Source organism: Lissotriton helveticus, chromosome 4_1, assembly GCF_964261635.1.
Source record: "Lissotriton helveticus chromosome 4_1, aLisHel1.1, whole genome shotgun sequence".
In the NCBI taxonomy this organism is placed as follows: Eukaryota; Metazoa; Chordata; class Amphibia; order Caudata; family Salamandridae; genus Lissotriton; species Lissotriton helveticus.
In genome coordinates, this window is record NC_136063.1 from 972,168,755 (window position 1) to 972,185,278 (window position 16,524).

The window sequence follows — 16,524 nt, forward strand, 5'->3', positions numbered from 1 at the left end:
TCAAATGTTTTATTTTTGAACGTCAGTTCACATTTGTAGGTAGATCATCAGTTTAAGAGCTAAAATTAGCATGTTTAAAGTGATTATCATGCTTCCAGGGGCCTGGGAAGTGAATTAAATACCATTTGGAGGCATTTAATGTTCAAGCAAAAACAGGTGATTTTTGACAAAAGAGATAACACCCCCCCATTACGTCATGCTTCAGAAAGGTGAAAAATGGTCCATTTTCAAATGTTTTATTTTTGAACGTCAGTTCACATTTGTAGGTAGATCATCAGTTTAAGAGCTAAAATTAGCATGTTTAAAGTGATTATCATGCTTCCAGGGGCCTGGGAAGTGAATTAAATACCATTTGGAGGCATTTCATGTTCAAGCAAAAACAGGTGATTTTTGACAAAAGAGATAACACCCCCCCCATTACGTCATGCTTCAGAAAGGTGAAAAATGGTCCGTTTTCAAATGTTTTATTTTTGAACGTTAGTTCACATTTGTAGGTAGATCAACAGTTTAAGAGCTAACATTAGCATGTTTAAAGTGATTATCATGCTTCCAGGGGCCTGGGAAGTATATTAAATACCATTTGGAGGCATTTAATGTTCAAGCAAAAACAGGTGATTTTTGACAAAAGAGATAACACCCCCCCATTACGTCATGCTTCAGAAAGGTGAAAAATGGTCCGTTTTCAAATGTTTTATTTTTGAACGTCAGTTCACATTTGTAGGTAGATCATCAGTTTAAGAGCTAAAATTAGCATGTTTAAAGTGATTTTCATGCTTCCAGGGCCCCTAAACACAAGATTTGTGGAACAGTTAAAAGTGCATGAAAATGGCCAATTTACTCACTCTGAGGTCTCAAAAAGGGTTTCTTCACCCCGGGAAGTGAATTAAATACAATTTGGAGGCATTTAATGTTCAAGCGAAACAGGTGATTTTTGACAAAAGAGATAACACCCCCCCATTACGTCATGCTTCAGAAAGGTGAAAAATGGTCCGTTTTCAGATGTATTATTTTTGAACGTCAGTTCACATTTGTAGGTAGATCATCAGTTTAAGAGCTAAAATTAGCATGTTTAAAGTGATTTTTATGCTTCCAGGGGCCCAGGAAGTCAATTAAATACCATTTGGAGGCATTTAATGTTCAAGCAAAAACAGGTGATTTTTGACAAAAGAGATAACACCCCCCCATTACGTCATGCTTCAGAAAGGTGAAAAATGGTCCGTTTTCAAATGTTTTATTTTTGAACGTCAGCTCACATTTGTAGGTAGATCATCAGTTTAAGAGCTAAAATTAGCATGTTTAAAGTGATTATCATGCTTCCAGGGGCCTGGGAAGTGAATTAAATACCATTTGGAGGCATTTAATGTTCAAGCAAAAACAGGTTATTTTTGACAAAAGAGATAACACCCCCCCCATTACGTCATGCTTCAGAAAGGTGAAAAATGGTCCGTTTTCAAATGTTTTATTTTTGAACGTCAGTTCACATTTTTAGGTAGATCATCAGTTTAAGAGCTAAAATTAGCATGTTTAAAGTGATTTTCATGCTTCCAGGGCCCCTAAACACAAGATTTGTGGAACAGTTAAAAGTGCATGAAAATGGCCAATTTACTCACTCTGAGGCCCTCAAAAAGGGTTTCTTCACCCCGGTAAGTGAATTAAATACAATTTGGAGGCATTTAATGTTCAAGAAAAAACAGGTGATTTTTGACAAAAGAGATAACACCCCCCTATTACGTCATGCTTCAGAAAGGTGAAAAATGGTCCGTTTTCAAATGTATTATTTTTGAACGTCAGTTCACATTTGTAGGTAGATCATCAGTTTAAGAGCCAAAATTAGCATGTTTAAAGTGATTTTCATGCTTCCAGGGGCCCAGGAAGTCAATTAAATACCATTTGGAGGCATTTAATGTTCAAGCAAAAACAGGTGATTTTTGACAAAAGAGATAACACCCCCCATTACGTCATGCTTCAGAAAGGTGAAAAATGGTCCGTTTTCAAATGTTTTATTTTTGAACGTCAGTTCACATTTGTAGGTAGATCATCAGTTTAAGAGCTAAAATTAGCATGTTTAAAGTGATTATCATGCTTCCAGGGGCCTGGGAAGTGAATTAAATACCATTTGGAGGCATTTAATGTTCAAGCAAAAACAGGTGATTTTTGACAAAAGAGATAACACCCCCCCATTTCGTCATGCTTCAGAAAGGTGAAAAATGGTCCGTTTTCAAATGTTTTATTTTTGAACGTCAGTTCACATTTGTAGGTAGATCATCAGTTTAAGAGCTAAAATTAGCATGTTTAAAGTGATTATCATGCTTCCAGGTGCCTGGGAAGTGAATTAAATACCATTTGGAGGCATTTCATGTTCAAGCAAAAACAGGTGATTTTTGACAAAAGAGATAACACCCCCCCATTACGTCATGCTTCAGAAAGGTGAAAAATGGTCAGTTTTCAAATGTTTTATTTTTTTCAACGTCAGTTCACATTTGTAGGTAGATCAACAGTTTAAGAGCTAACATTAGCATGTTTAAAGTGATTATCATGCTTCCAGGGGCCTGGGAAGTATATTAAATACCATTTGGAGGCATTTAATGTTCAAGCAAAAACAGGTGATTTTTGACAAAAGAGACAACACCCCCCCATTACGTCATGCTTCAGAAAGGTGACAAATGGTCCGTTTTCAAATGTTTTATTTTTGAACGTCAGTTCACATTTGTAGGTAGATCATCAGTTTAAGAGCTAAAATTAGCATGTTTAAAGTGATTTTCATGCTTCCAGGGCCCCTAAACACAAGATTTGTGGAACAGTTAAAAGTGCATGAAAATGGCCAATTTACTCACTCTGAGGTCTCAAAAAGGGTATCTTCACCCCGCCAAGTAAATTAAATACAATTTGGAGGCATTTAATGTTCAAGCAAAAACAGGTGATTTTTGACAAAAGAGATAACACCCCCCCCATTACGTCATGCTTCAGAAAGGTGAAAAATGGTCCGTTTTCAAATGTATTATTTTTGAACGTCAGTTCACATTTGTAGGTAGATCATAAGTTTAAGAGCTAAAATTAGCATGTTTAAAGTGATTTTCATGCTTCCAGGGGCCCGGGAAGTGAATTAAATACCATTTGGAGGCATTTAATGTTCAAGCAAAAAAAGGTGATTTTTGACAAAAGAGATAACACCCCCCCATTACGTCATGCTTCAGAAAGGTAAATAATGGTCCGTTTTCAAATGTTTTATTTTTGAACGTCAGTTCACATTTGTAGGTAGATCATCAGTTTAAGAGCTAAAATTAGCATGTTTAAAGTGATTTTCATGCTTCCAGGGGCACGGGAAGTGAATTAAATACCATTTGGAGGCATTTAATGTTCAAGCAAAAACAGGTGATTTTTGACAAAAGAGATAACACCCCCATTACGTCATGCTTCAGAAAGGTGAAAAATGGTCAGTTTTCAAATGTTTTATTTTTGAACGTCAGTTCACATTTGTAGGTAGATCCTCAGTTTAAGAGCTAAAATTAGCATGTTTAAAGTGATTTTCATGCTTCCAGGGGCCCTAAACACAAGATTTGTGGAACAGTTAAAAGTGCATGAAAATGGCCAATTTACTCACTCTGAGGTCTCAAAAAGGGTTTCTTCACCCCGGGAAGTGAATTAAATACCATTTGGAGGCATTTAATGTTCAAGCAAAAACAGGTGATTTTTGACAAAAGAGATAACACCCCCCATTACGTCATGCTTCAGAAAGGTGAAAAATGGTCCGTTTTCAAATGTTTTATTTTTGAACGTCAGTTCACATTTGTAGGTAGATCATCAGTTTAAGAGCTAAAATTAGCATGTTTAAAGTGATTATCATGCTTCCAGGGGCCTGGGAAGTGAATTAAATACCATTTGGAGGCATTTAATGTTCAAGCAAAAACAGGTGATTTTTGACAAAAGAGATAACACCCCCCATTACGTCATGCTTCAGAAAGGTGAAAAATGGTCCGTTTTCAAATGTTTTATTTTTGAACGTCAGTTCACATTTGTAGGTAGATCATCAGTTTAAGAGCTAAAATTAGCATGTTTAAAGTGATTTTCATGCTTCCAGGGCCCCTAAACACAAGATTTGTGGAACAGTTAAAAGTGCATGAAAATGGCCAATTTACTCACTCTGAGGTCTCAAAAAGGGTTTCTTCACCCTGGGAAGTGAATTAAATACAATTTGGAGGCATTTAATGTTCAAGCAAAACAGGTGATTTTTGACAAAAGAGATAACACCCCCCCATTACGTCATGCTTCAGAAAGGTGAAAAATGGTCCATTTTCAGATGTATTATTTTTGAACGTCAGTTCACATTTGTAGGTAGATCATCAGTTTAAGAGCTAAAATTAGCATGTTTAAAGTGATTTTTATGCTTCCAGGGGCCCAGGAAGTCAATTAAATACCATTTGGAGGCATTTAATGTTCAAGCAAAAACAGGTGATTTTTGACAAAAGAGATAACACCCCCCCATTACGTCATGCTTCAGAAAGGTGAAAAATGGTCCGTTTTCAAATGTTTTATTTTTGAACGTCAGTTCACATTTGTAGGTAGATCATCAGTTTAAGAGCTAAAATTAGCATGTTTAAAGTGATTATCATGCTTCCAGGGGCCTGGGAAGTGAATTAAATACCATTTGGAGGCATTTAATGTTCAAGCAAAAACAGGTGATTTTTGACAAAAGAGATAACACCCCCCTATTACGTCATGCTTCAGAAAGGTGAAAAATGGTCCGTTTTCAAATGTTTTATTTTTGAACGTCAGTTCACATTTGTAGGTAGATCATCAGTTTAAGAGCTAAAATTAGCATGTTTAAAGTGATTTTCATGCTTCCAGGGCCCCTAAACACAAGATTTGTGGAACAGTTAAAAGTGCATGAAAATGGCCAATTTACTCACTCTGAGGTCTCAAAAAGGGTTTCTTCACCCCGGGAAGTGCATTAAATACAATTTGTAGGCATTTAATGTTCAAGCAAAAACAAGTGATTTTTGACAAAAGAGATAACACCCCCCATTACGTCATGCTTCAGAAAGGTGAAAAATGGTCCGTTTTCAAATGTATTATTTTTGAACGTCAGTTCACATTTGTAGGTAGATCATCAGTTTAAGAGCTAAAATTAGCATGTTTAAAGTGATTATCATGCTTCCAGGGGCCTGGGAAGTGAATTAAATACCATTTGGAGGCATTTAATGTTCAAGCAAAAACAGGTGATTTTTGACAAAAGAGATAACACCCCCCCATTACGTCATGCTTCAGAAAGGTGAAAAATGGTCCGTTTTCAAATGTTTTATTTTTGAACGTCAGCTCACATTTGTAGGTAGATCATCAGTTTAAGAGCTAAAATTAGCATGTTTAAAGTGATTATCATGCTTCCAGGGGCCTGGGAAGTGAATTAAATACCATTTGGAGGCATTTAATGTTCAAGCAAAAACAGGTTATTTTTGACAAAAGAGATAACACCCCCCCATTACGTCATGCTTCAGAAAGGTGAAAAATGGTCCGTTTTCAAATGTTTTATTTTTGAACGTCAGTTCACATTTTTAGGTAGATCATCAGTTTAAGAGCTAAAATTAGCATGTTTAAAGTGATTTTCATGCTTCCAGGGCCCCTAAACACAAGATTTGTGGAACAGTTAAAAGTGCATGAAAATGGCCAATTTACTCACTCTGAGGTCTCAAAAAGGGTTTCTTCACCCCGGGAAGTGCATTAAATACAATTTGTAGGCATTTAATGTTCAAGCAAAAACAAGTGATTTTTGACAAAAGAGATAACACCCCCCATTACGTCATGCTTCAGAAAGGTGAAAAATGGTCCGTTTTCAAATGTATTATTTTTGAACGTCAGTTCACATTTGTAGGTAGATCATCAGTTTAAGAGCTAAAATTAGCATGTTTAAAGTGATTATCATGCTTCCAGGGGCCTGGGAAGTGAATTAAATACCATTTGGAGGCATTTAATGTTCAAGCAAAAACAGGTGATTTTTGACAAAAGAGATAACACCCCCCCATTACGTCATGCTTCAGAAAGGTGAAAAATGGTCCGTTTTCAAATGTTTTATTTTTGAACGTCAGCTCACATTTGTAGGTAGATCATCAGTTTAAGAGCTAAAATTAGCATGTTTAAAGTGATTATCATGCTTCCAGGGGCCTGGGAAGTGAATTAAATACCATTTGGAGGCATTTAATGTTCAAGCAAAAACAGGTTATTTTTGACAAAAGAGATAACACCCCCCCATTACGTCATGCTTCAGAAAGGTGAAAAATGGTCCGTTTTCAAATGTTTTATTTTTGAACGTCAGCTCACATTTGTAGGTAGATCATCAGTTTAAGAGCTAAAATTAGCATGTTTAAAGTGATTATCATGCTTCCAGGGGCCTGGGAAGTGAATTAAATACCATTTGGAGGCATTTAATGTTCAAGCAAAAACAGGTTATTTTTGACAAAAGAGATAACACCCCCCCATTACGTCATGCTTCAGAAAGGTGAAAAATGGTCCGTTTTCAAATGTTTTATTTTTGAACGTCAGTTCACATTTTTAGGTAGATCATCAGTTTAAGAGCTAAAATTAGCATGTTTAAAGTGATTTTCATGCTTCCAGGGCCCCTAAACACAAGATTTGTGGAACAGTTAAAAGTGCATGAAAATGGCCAATTTACTCACTCTGAGGTCTCAAAAAGGGTTTCTTCACCCTGGGAAGTGAATTAAATACAATTTGGAGGCATTTAATGTTCAAGCAAAACAGGTGATTTTTGACAAAAGAGATAACACCCCCCCATTACGTCATGCTTCAGAAAGGTGAAAAATGGTCCATTTTCAGATGTATTATTTTTGAACGTCAGTTCACATTTGTAGGTAGATCATCAGTTTAAGAGCTAAAATTAGCATGTTTAAAGTGATTTTTATGCTTCCAGGGGCCCAGGAAGTCAATTAAATACCATTTGGAGGCATTTAATGTTCAAGCAAAAACAGGTGATTTTTGACAAAAGAGATAACACCCCCCCATTACGTCATGCTTCAGAAAGGTGAAAAATGGTCCGTTTTCAAATGTTTTATTTTTGAACGTCAGTTCACATTTGTAGGTAGATCATCAGTTTAAGAGCTAAAATTAGCATGTTTAAAGTGATTATCATGCTTCCAGGGGCCTGGGAAGTGAATTAAATACCATTTGGAGGCATTTAATGTTCAAGCAAAAACAGGTGATTTTTGACAAAAGAGATAACACCCCCCTATTACGTCATGCTTCAGAAAGGTGAAAAATGGTCCGTTTTCAAATGTTTTATTTTTGAACGTCAGTTCACATTTGTAGGTAGATCATCAGTTTAAGAGCTAAAATTAGCATGTTTAAAGTGATTTTCATGCTTCCAGGGCCCCTAAACACAAGATTTGTGGAACAGTTAAAAGTGCATGAAAATGGCCAATTTACTCACTCTGAGGTCTCAAAAAGGGTTTCTTCACCCCGGGAAGTGCATTAAATACAATTTGTAGGCATTTAATGTTCAAGCAAAAACAAGTGATTTTTGACAAAAGAGATAACACCCCCCATTACGTCATGCTTCAGAAAGGTGAAAAATGGTCCGTTTTCAAATGTATTATTTTTGAACGTCAGTTCACATTTGTAGGTAGATCATCAGTTTAAGAGCTAAAATTAGCATGTTTAAAGTGATTATCATGCTTCCAGGGGCCTGGGAAGTGAATTAAATACCATTTGGAGGCATTTAATGTTCAAGCAAAAACAGGTGATTTTTGACAAAAGAGATAACACCCCCCCATTACGTCATGCTTCAGAAAGGTGAAAAATGGTCCGTTTTCAAATGTTTTATTTTTGAACGTCAGCTCACATTTGTAGGTAGATCATCAGTTTAAGAGCTAAAATTAGCATGTTTAAAGTGATTATCATGCTTCCAGGGGCCTGGGAAGTGAATTAAATACCATTTGGAGGCATTTAATGTTCAAGCAAAAACAGGTTATTTTTGACAAAAGAGATAACACCCCCCCATTACGTCATGCTTCAGAAAGGTGAAAAATGGTCCGTTTTCAAATGTTTTATTTTTGAACGTCAGTTCACATTTTTAGGTAGATCATCAGTTTAAGAGCTAAAATTAGCATGTTTAAAGTGATTTTCATGCTTCCAGGGCCCCTAAACACAAGATTTGTGGAACAGTTAAAAGTGCATGAAAATGGCCAATTGACTCACTCTGAGGTCTCAAAAAGGGTTTCTTCACCCCGGTAAGTGAATTAAATACAATTTGGAGGCATTTAATGTTCAAGCAAAAACAGGTGATTTTTGACAAAAGAGATAACACCCCCCCATTACGTCATGCTTCAGAAAGGTAAATAATGGTCCGTTTTCAAATGTTTTATTTTTGAACGTCAGTTCACATTTGTAGGTAGATCATCAGTTTAAGAGCTAAAATTAGCATGTTTAAAGTGATTTTCATGCTTCCAGGGGCACGGGAAGTGAATTAAATACCATTTGGAGGCATTTAATGTTCAAGCAAAAACAGGTGATTTTTGACAAAAGAGATAACACCCCCATTACGTCATGCTTCAGAAAGGTGAAAAATGGTCAGTTTTCAAATGTTTTATTTTTGAACGTCAGTTCACATTTGTAGGTAGATCCTCAGTTTAAGAGCTAAAATTAGCATGTTTAAAGTGATTTTCATGCTTCCAGGGGCCCTAAACACAAGATTTGTGGAACAGTTAAAAGTGCATGAAAATGGCCAATTTACTCACTCTGAGGTCTCAAAAAGGGTTTCTTCACCCCGGGAAGTGAATTAAATACCATTTGGAGGCATTTAATGTTCAAGCAAAAACAGGTGATTTTTGACAAAAGAGATAACACCCCCCATTACGTCATGCTTCAGAAAGGTGAAAAATGGTCCGTTTTCAAATGTTTTATTTTTGAACGTCAGTTCACATTTGTAGGTAGATCATCAGTTTAAGAGCTAAAATTAGCATGTTTAAAGTGATTATCATGCTTCCAGGGGTCTGGGAAGTGAATTAAATACCATTTGGAGGCATTTAATGTTCAAGCAAAAACAGGTGATTTTTGACAAAAGAGATAACACCCCCCATTACGTCATGCTTCAGAAAGGTGAAAAATGGTCCGTTGTCAAATGTTTTATTTTTGAACGTCAGTTCACATTTGTAGGTAGATCATCAGTTTAAGAGCTAAAATTAGCATGTTTAAAGTGATTTTCATGCTTCCAGGGCCCCTAAACACAAGATTTGTGGAACAGTTAAAAGTGCATGAAAATGGCCAATTTACTCACTCTGAGGTCTCAAAAAGGGTTTCTTCACCCCGGGAAGTGAATTAAATACAATTTGGAGGCATTTAATGTTCAAGCAAAACAGGTGATTTTTGACAAAAGAGATAACACCCCCCCATTACGTCATGCTTCAGAAAGGTGAAAAATGGTCCGTTTTCAGATGTATTATTTTTGAACGTCAGTTCACATTTGTAGGTAGATCATCAGTTTAAGAGCTAAAATTAGCATGTTTAAAGTGATTTTTATGCTTCCAGGGGCCCAGGAAGTCAATTAAATACCATTTGGAGGCATTTAATGTTCAAGCAAAAACAGGTGATTTTTGACAAAAGAGATAACACCCCCCCATTACGTCATGCTTCAGAAAGGTGAAAAATGGTCCGTTTTCAAATGTTTTATTTTTGAACGTCAGTTCACATTTGTAGGTAGATCATCAGTTTAAGAGCTAAAATTAGCATGTTTAAAGTGATTATCATGCTTCCAGGGGCCTGGGAAGTGAATTAAATACCATTTGGAGGCATTTAATGTTCAAGCAAAAACAGGTGATTTTTGACAAAAGAGATAACACCCCCCTATTACGTCATGCTTCAGAAAGGTGAAAAATGGTCCGTTTTCAAATGTTTTATTTTTGAACGTCAGTTCACATTTGTAGGTAGATCATCAGTTTAAGAGCTAAAATTAGCATGTTTAAAGTGATTTTCATGCTTCCAGGGCCCCTAAACACAAGATTTGTGGAACAGTTAAAAGTGCATGAAAATGGCCAATGTACTCACTCTGAGGTCTCAAAAAGGGTTTCTTCACCCCGGGAAGTGCATTAAATACAATTTGTAGGCATTTAATGTTCAAGCAAAAACAAGTGATTTTTGACAAAAGAGATAACACCCCCCATTACGTCATGCTTCAGAAAGGTGAAAAATGGTCCGTTTTCAAATGTATTATTTTTGAACGTCAGTTCACATTTGTAGGTAGATCATCAGTTTAAGAGCTAAAATTAGCATGTTTAAAGTGATTATCATGCTTCCAGGGGCCTGGGAAGTGAATTAAATACCATTTGGAGGCATTTAATGTTCAAGCAAAAACAGGTGATTTTTGACAAAAGAGATAACACCCCCCCATTACGTCATGCTTCAGAAAGGTGAAAAATGGTCCGTTTTCAAATGTTTTATTTTTGAACGTCAGCTCACATTTGTAGGTAGATCATCAGTTTAAGAGCTAAAATTAGCATGTTTAAAGTGATTATCATGCTTCCAGGGGCCTGGGAAGTGAATTAAATACCATTTGGAGGCATTTAATGTTCAAGCAAAAACAGGTGATTTTTGACAAAAGAGATAACACCCCCCCATTACGTCATGCTTCAGAAAGGTGAAAAATGGTCCGTTTTCAAATGTTTTATTTTTGAACGTCAGTTCACATTTGTAGGTAGATCATCAGTTTAAGAGCTAAAATTAGCATGTTTAAAGTGATTTTCATGCTTCCAGGGCCCCTAAACACAAGATTTGTGGAACAGTTAAAAGTGCATGAAAATGGCCAATTTACTCACTCTGAGGTCTCAAAAAGGGTATCTTCACCCCGGGAAGTAAATTAAATACAATTTGGAGGCATTTAATGTTCAAGCAAAAACAGGTGATTTTTGACAAAAGAGATAACACCCCCCCATTACGTCATGCTTCAGAAAGGTGAAAAATGGTCCGTTTTCAAATGTTTTATTTTTGAACGTCAGTTCACATTTGTAGTTAGATCATCAGTTTAAGAGCTAAAATTAGCATGTTTAAAGTGATTATCATGCTTCCAGGGGCCTGGGAAGTGAATTAAATACCATTTGGAGGCATTTAATGTTCAAGCAAAAACAGGTGATTTTTGACAAAAGAGATAACACCCCCCCATTACGTCATGCTTCAGAAAGGTGAAAAATGGTCCGTTTTCAAATGTTTTATTTTTGAACGTCAGTTCACATTTGTAGGTAGATCATCAGTTTAAGAGCTAAAATTAGCATGTTTAAAGTGATTTTCATGCTTCCAGGGCCCCTAAACACAAGATTTGTGGAACAGTTAAAAGTGCATGAAAATGGCCAATTTACTCACTCTGAGGTCTCAAAAAGGGTATCTTCACCCCGGGAAGTAAATTAAATACAATTTGGAGGCATTTAATGTTCAAGGAAAAACAGGTGATTTTTGACAAAAGAGATAACACCCCCCCATTACGTCATGCTTCAGAAAGGTGAAAAATGGTCCGTTTTCAAATGTTTTATTTTTGAACGTCAGTTCACATTTGTAGTTAGATCATCAGTTTAAGAGCTAAAATTAGCATGTTTAAAGTGATTATCATGCTTCCAGGGGCCTGGGAAGTGAATTAAATACCATTTGGAGGCATTTAATGTTCAAGCAAAAAAAGGTGATTTTTGACAAAAGAGATAACACCCCCCCATTACGTCATGTTTCAGAAAGGTGAAAAATGGTCCGTTTTCAAATGTTTTATTTTTGAACGTCAGTTCACATTTGTAGGTAGATCATCAGTTTAAGAGCTAAAATTAGCATGTTTAAAGTGATTTTTATGCTTCCAGGGGCACGGGAAGTGAATTAAATACCATTTGGAGGCATTTAATGTTCAAGCAAAAACAGGTGATTTTTGACAAAAGAGATAACACCCCCCCATTACGTCATGCTTCAGAAAGGTGAAAAATGGTCAGTTTTCAAATGTTTTATTTTTGAACGTCAGTTCACATTTGTAGGTAGATCATCAGTTTAAGAGCTAAAATTAGCATGTTTAAAGTGATTTTCATGCTTCCAGGGGCCCTAAACACAAGATTTGTGGAACAGTTAAAAGTGCATGAAAATGGCCAATGTACTCACTCTGAGGTCTCAAAAAGGGTTTCTTCACCCTGGGAAGTGAATTAAATACCATTTGGAGGCATTTAATGTTCAAGCAAAAACAGGTGATTTTTGACAAAAGAGATAACACCCCCCCATTACGTCATGCTTCAGAAAGGTGAAAAATGGTCCGTTTTCAAATGTTTTATTTTTGAACATCAGTTCACATTTGTAGGTAGATCATCAGTTTAAGAGCTAAAATTAGCAAGTTTAAAGTGATTATCATGCTTCCAGGGGCCTGGGAAGTGAATTAAATACCATTTGGAGGCATTTAATGTTCAAGCAAAAACAGGTGATTTTTGACAAAAGAGATAACACCCCCCCATTACGTCATGCTTCAGAAAGGTGAAAAATGGTCCGTTTTCAAATGTTTTATTTTTGAACGTCAGTTCACATTTGTAGGTAGATCATCAGTTTAAGAGCTAAAATTAGCATGTTTAAAGTGATTTTCATGCTTCCAGGGCCCCTAAACACATGATTTGTGGAACAGTTAAAAGTGCATGAAAATGGCCAATTTACTCACTCTGAGGTCTCAAAAAGGGTTTCTTCACCCCGGGAAGTGAATTAAATACAATTTGGAGGCATTTAATGTTCAAGCAAAAACAGGTGATTTTTGACAAAAGAGATAACACCCCCCATTACGTCATGCTTCAGAAAGGTGAAAAATGGTCCGTTTTCAAATGTTTTATTTTTGAACGTCAGTTCACATTTGTAGGTAGATCATCAGTTTAAGAGCTAAAATTAGCATGTTTAAAGTGATTATCATGCTTCCAGGGGCCTGGGAAGTGAATTAAATACCATTTGGAGGCATTTAATGTTCAAGCAAAAACAGGTGATTTTTGACAAAAGAGATAACACCCCCCCATTACGTCATGCTTCAGAAAGGTGAAAAATGGTCCGTTTTCAAATGTTTTATTTTTGAACGTCAGTTCACATTTGTAGGTAGATCATCAGTTTAAGAGCTAAAATTAGCATGTTTAAAGCGATTATCATGCTTCCAGGGGCCTGGGAAGTGAATTAAATACCATTTGGAGGCATTTAATGTTCAAGCAAAAACAGGTGATTTTTGACAAAAGAGATAACACCCCCCATTACGTCATGCTTCAGAAAGGTGAAAAATGGTCCGTTTTCAAATGTTTTATTTTTGAACGTCAGTTCACATTTGTAGGTAGATCATCAGTTTAAGAGCTAAAATTAGCATGTTTAAAGTGATTTTCATGCTTCCAGGGGCACGGGAATTGAATTAAATACCATTTAGAGGCATTTAATGTTCAAGCAAAAACAGGTGATTTTTGACAAAAGAGATAACACCCCCCATTACGTCATGCTTCAGAAAGGTGAAAAATGGTCAGTTTTCAAATGTTTTATTTTTGAACGTCAGTTCACATTTGTAGGTAGATCATCAGTTTAAGAGCTAAAATTAGCATGTTTAAAACGATTTTCATGCTTCCAGGGGCCCTAAACACAAGATTTGTGGAACAGTTAAAAGTGCATGAAAATGGCCAATTTACTCACTCTGAGGTCTCAAAAAGGGTTTCTTCACCCCGGGAAGTGAATTAAATACCATTTGGAGGCATTTAATGTTCAAGCAAAAACAGGTGATTTTTGACAAAAGAGATAACACCCCCCCATTACGTCATGCTTCAGAAAGGTGAAAAATGGTCCGTTTTCAAATGTTTTATTTTTGAACGTCAGTTCACATTTGTAGGTAGATCATCAGTTTAAGAGCTAAAATTAGCATGTTTAAAGTGATTATCATGCTTCCAGGGCCTGGGAAGTGAATTAAATACCATTTGGAGGCATTTAATGTTCAAGCAAAAACAGGTGATTTTTGACAAAAGAGATAACACCACCCATTACGTCATGCTTCAGAAAGGTGAAAAATGGTCCGTTTTCAAATGTTTTATTTTTGAACGTCAGTTCACATTTGTAGGTAGATCATCAGTTTAAGAGCTAAAATTAGCATGTTTAAAGTGATTTTCATGCTTCCAGGGCCCCTAAATACAAGATTTGTGGAACAGTTAAAAGTGCATGAAAATGGCCAATTTACTCACTCTGAGGTCTCAAAAAGGGTTTCTTCACCCCGGGAAGTGAATTAAATACAATTTGGAGGCATTTAATGTTCAATCAAAAACAGGTGATTTTTGACAAAAGAGATAACACCCCCCCCATTACGTCATGCTTCAGAAAGGTGAAAAATGGTCCGTTTTCAAATGTATTATTTTTGAACGTCAGTTCACATTTGTAGGTAGATCATGAGTTTTAGAGCTAAAATTAGAATGGTTAAAGTGATTATCATGCTTCCAGGGGCCTGGGAAGTGAATTAAATACCATTTGGAGGCATTTAATGTTCAAGCAAAAACAGGTGATTTTTGACAAAAGAGATAACACCCCCCATTACGTCATGCTTCATAAAGGTGAAAAATGGTCCGTTTTCAAATGTATTATTTTTGAACGTCAGTTCACATTTGTAGGTAGATCATAAGTTTAAGATCTAAAATTAGCATGTTTAAAGTGATTTTCATGCTTCCAGGGGCCCGGGAAGTGAATTAAATACCATTTGGAGGCATTTAATGTTCAAGCAAAAAAAGGTGATTTTTGACAAAAGAGATAACACCCCCCCATTACGTCATGCTTCAGAAAGGTGAAAAATGGTCCGTTTTCAAATGTTTTATTTTTGAACGTCAGTTCACATTTGTAGGTAGATCATCAGTTTAAGAGCTAAAATTAGCATGTTTAAAGTGATTTTCATGCTTCCAGGGGCACGGGAATTGAATTAAATACCATTTAGAGGCATTTAATGTTCAAGCAAAAACAGGTGATTTTTGACAAAAGAGATAACACCCCCCATTACGTCATGCTTCAGAAAGGTGAAAAATGGTCAGTTTTCAAATGATTTATTTTTGAACGTCAGTTCACATTTGTAGGTAGATCATCAGTTTAAGAGCTAAAATTAGCATGTTTAAAACGATTTTCATGCTTCCAGGGGCCCTAAACACAAGATTTGTGGAACAGTTAAAAGTGCATGAAAATGGCCAATTTACTCACTCTGAGGTCTCAAAAAGGGTTTCTTCACCCCGGGAAGTGAATTAAATACCATTTGGAGGCATTTAATGTTCAAGCAAAAACAGGTGATTTTTGACAAAAGAGATAACACCCCCCATTACGTCATGCTTCAGAAAGGTGAAAAATGGTCCGTTTTCAAATGTTTTAATTTTTGAACGTCAGTTCACATTTGTAGGTAGATCATCAGTTTAAGAGCTAAAATTAGCATGTTTAAAGTGATTATCATGCTTCCAGGGCCTGGGAAGTGAATTAAATACCATTTGGAGGCATTTAATGTTCAAGCAAAAACAGGTGATTTTTGACAAAAGAGATAACACCACCCATTACGTCATGCTTCAGAAAGGTGAAAAATGGTCCGTTTTCAAATGTTTTATTTTTGAACGTCAGTTCACATTTGTAGGTAGATCATCAGTTTAAGAGCTAAAATTAGCATGTTTAAAGTGATTTTCATGCTTCCAGGGCCCCTAAATACAAGATTTGTGGAACAGTTAAAAGTGCATGAAAATGGCCAATTTACTCACTCTGAGGTCTCAAAAAGGGTTTCTTCACCCCGGGAAGTGAATTAAATACAATTTGGAGGCATTTAATGTTCAAGCAAAAACAGGTGATTTTTGACAAAAGAGATAACACCCCCCCCCATTACGTCATGCTTCAGAAAGGTGAAAAATGGTCCGTTTTCAAATGTATTATTTTTGAACGTCAGTTCACATTTGTAGGTAGATCATGAGTTTTAGAGCTAAAATTAGAATGGTTAAAGTGATTTTCATGCTTCCAGGGGCCCAGGAAGTCAATTAAATACCATTTGGAGGCATTTAATGTTCAAGCAAAAACAGGTGATTTGTGACAAAAGAGATAACACCCCCCCATTACGTCATGCTTCAGAAAGGTGAAAAATGGTCCGTTTTCAAATGTTTTATTTTTGAACGTCAGTTCACATTTGTAGGTAGATCATCAGTTTAAGAGCTAAAATTAGCATGTTTAAAGGGATTTTCATGCTTCCAGGGCCCCTAAACACAAGGTTTGTGGAACAGTTAAAAGTGCATGAAAATGGCCAATTTACTCACTCTGAGGTCTCAAAAAGGGGTTCTTCACCCCGGGAAGTGAATTAAATACAATTTGGAGGCATTTAATGTTCAAGCAAAAACAGGTGATTTTTGACAAAAGAGATAACACCCCCCCATTACGTCATGCTTCAGAAAGGTGAAAAATGGTCCGTTTTCAAATGTATTATTTTTGAACGTCAGTTCACATTTGCAGGTAGATCATCAGTTTAAGAGCTAAAATTAGCATGTTTAAAGTGATTATCATGCTTCCAGG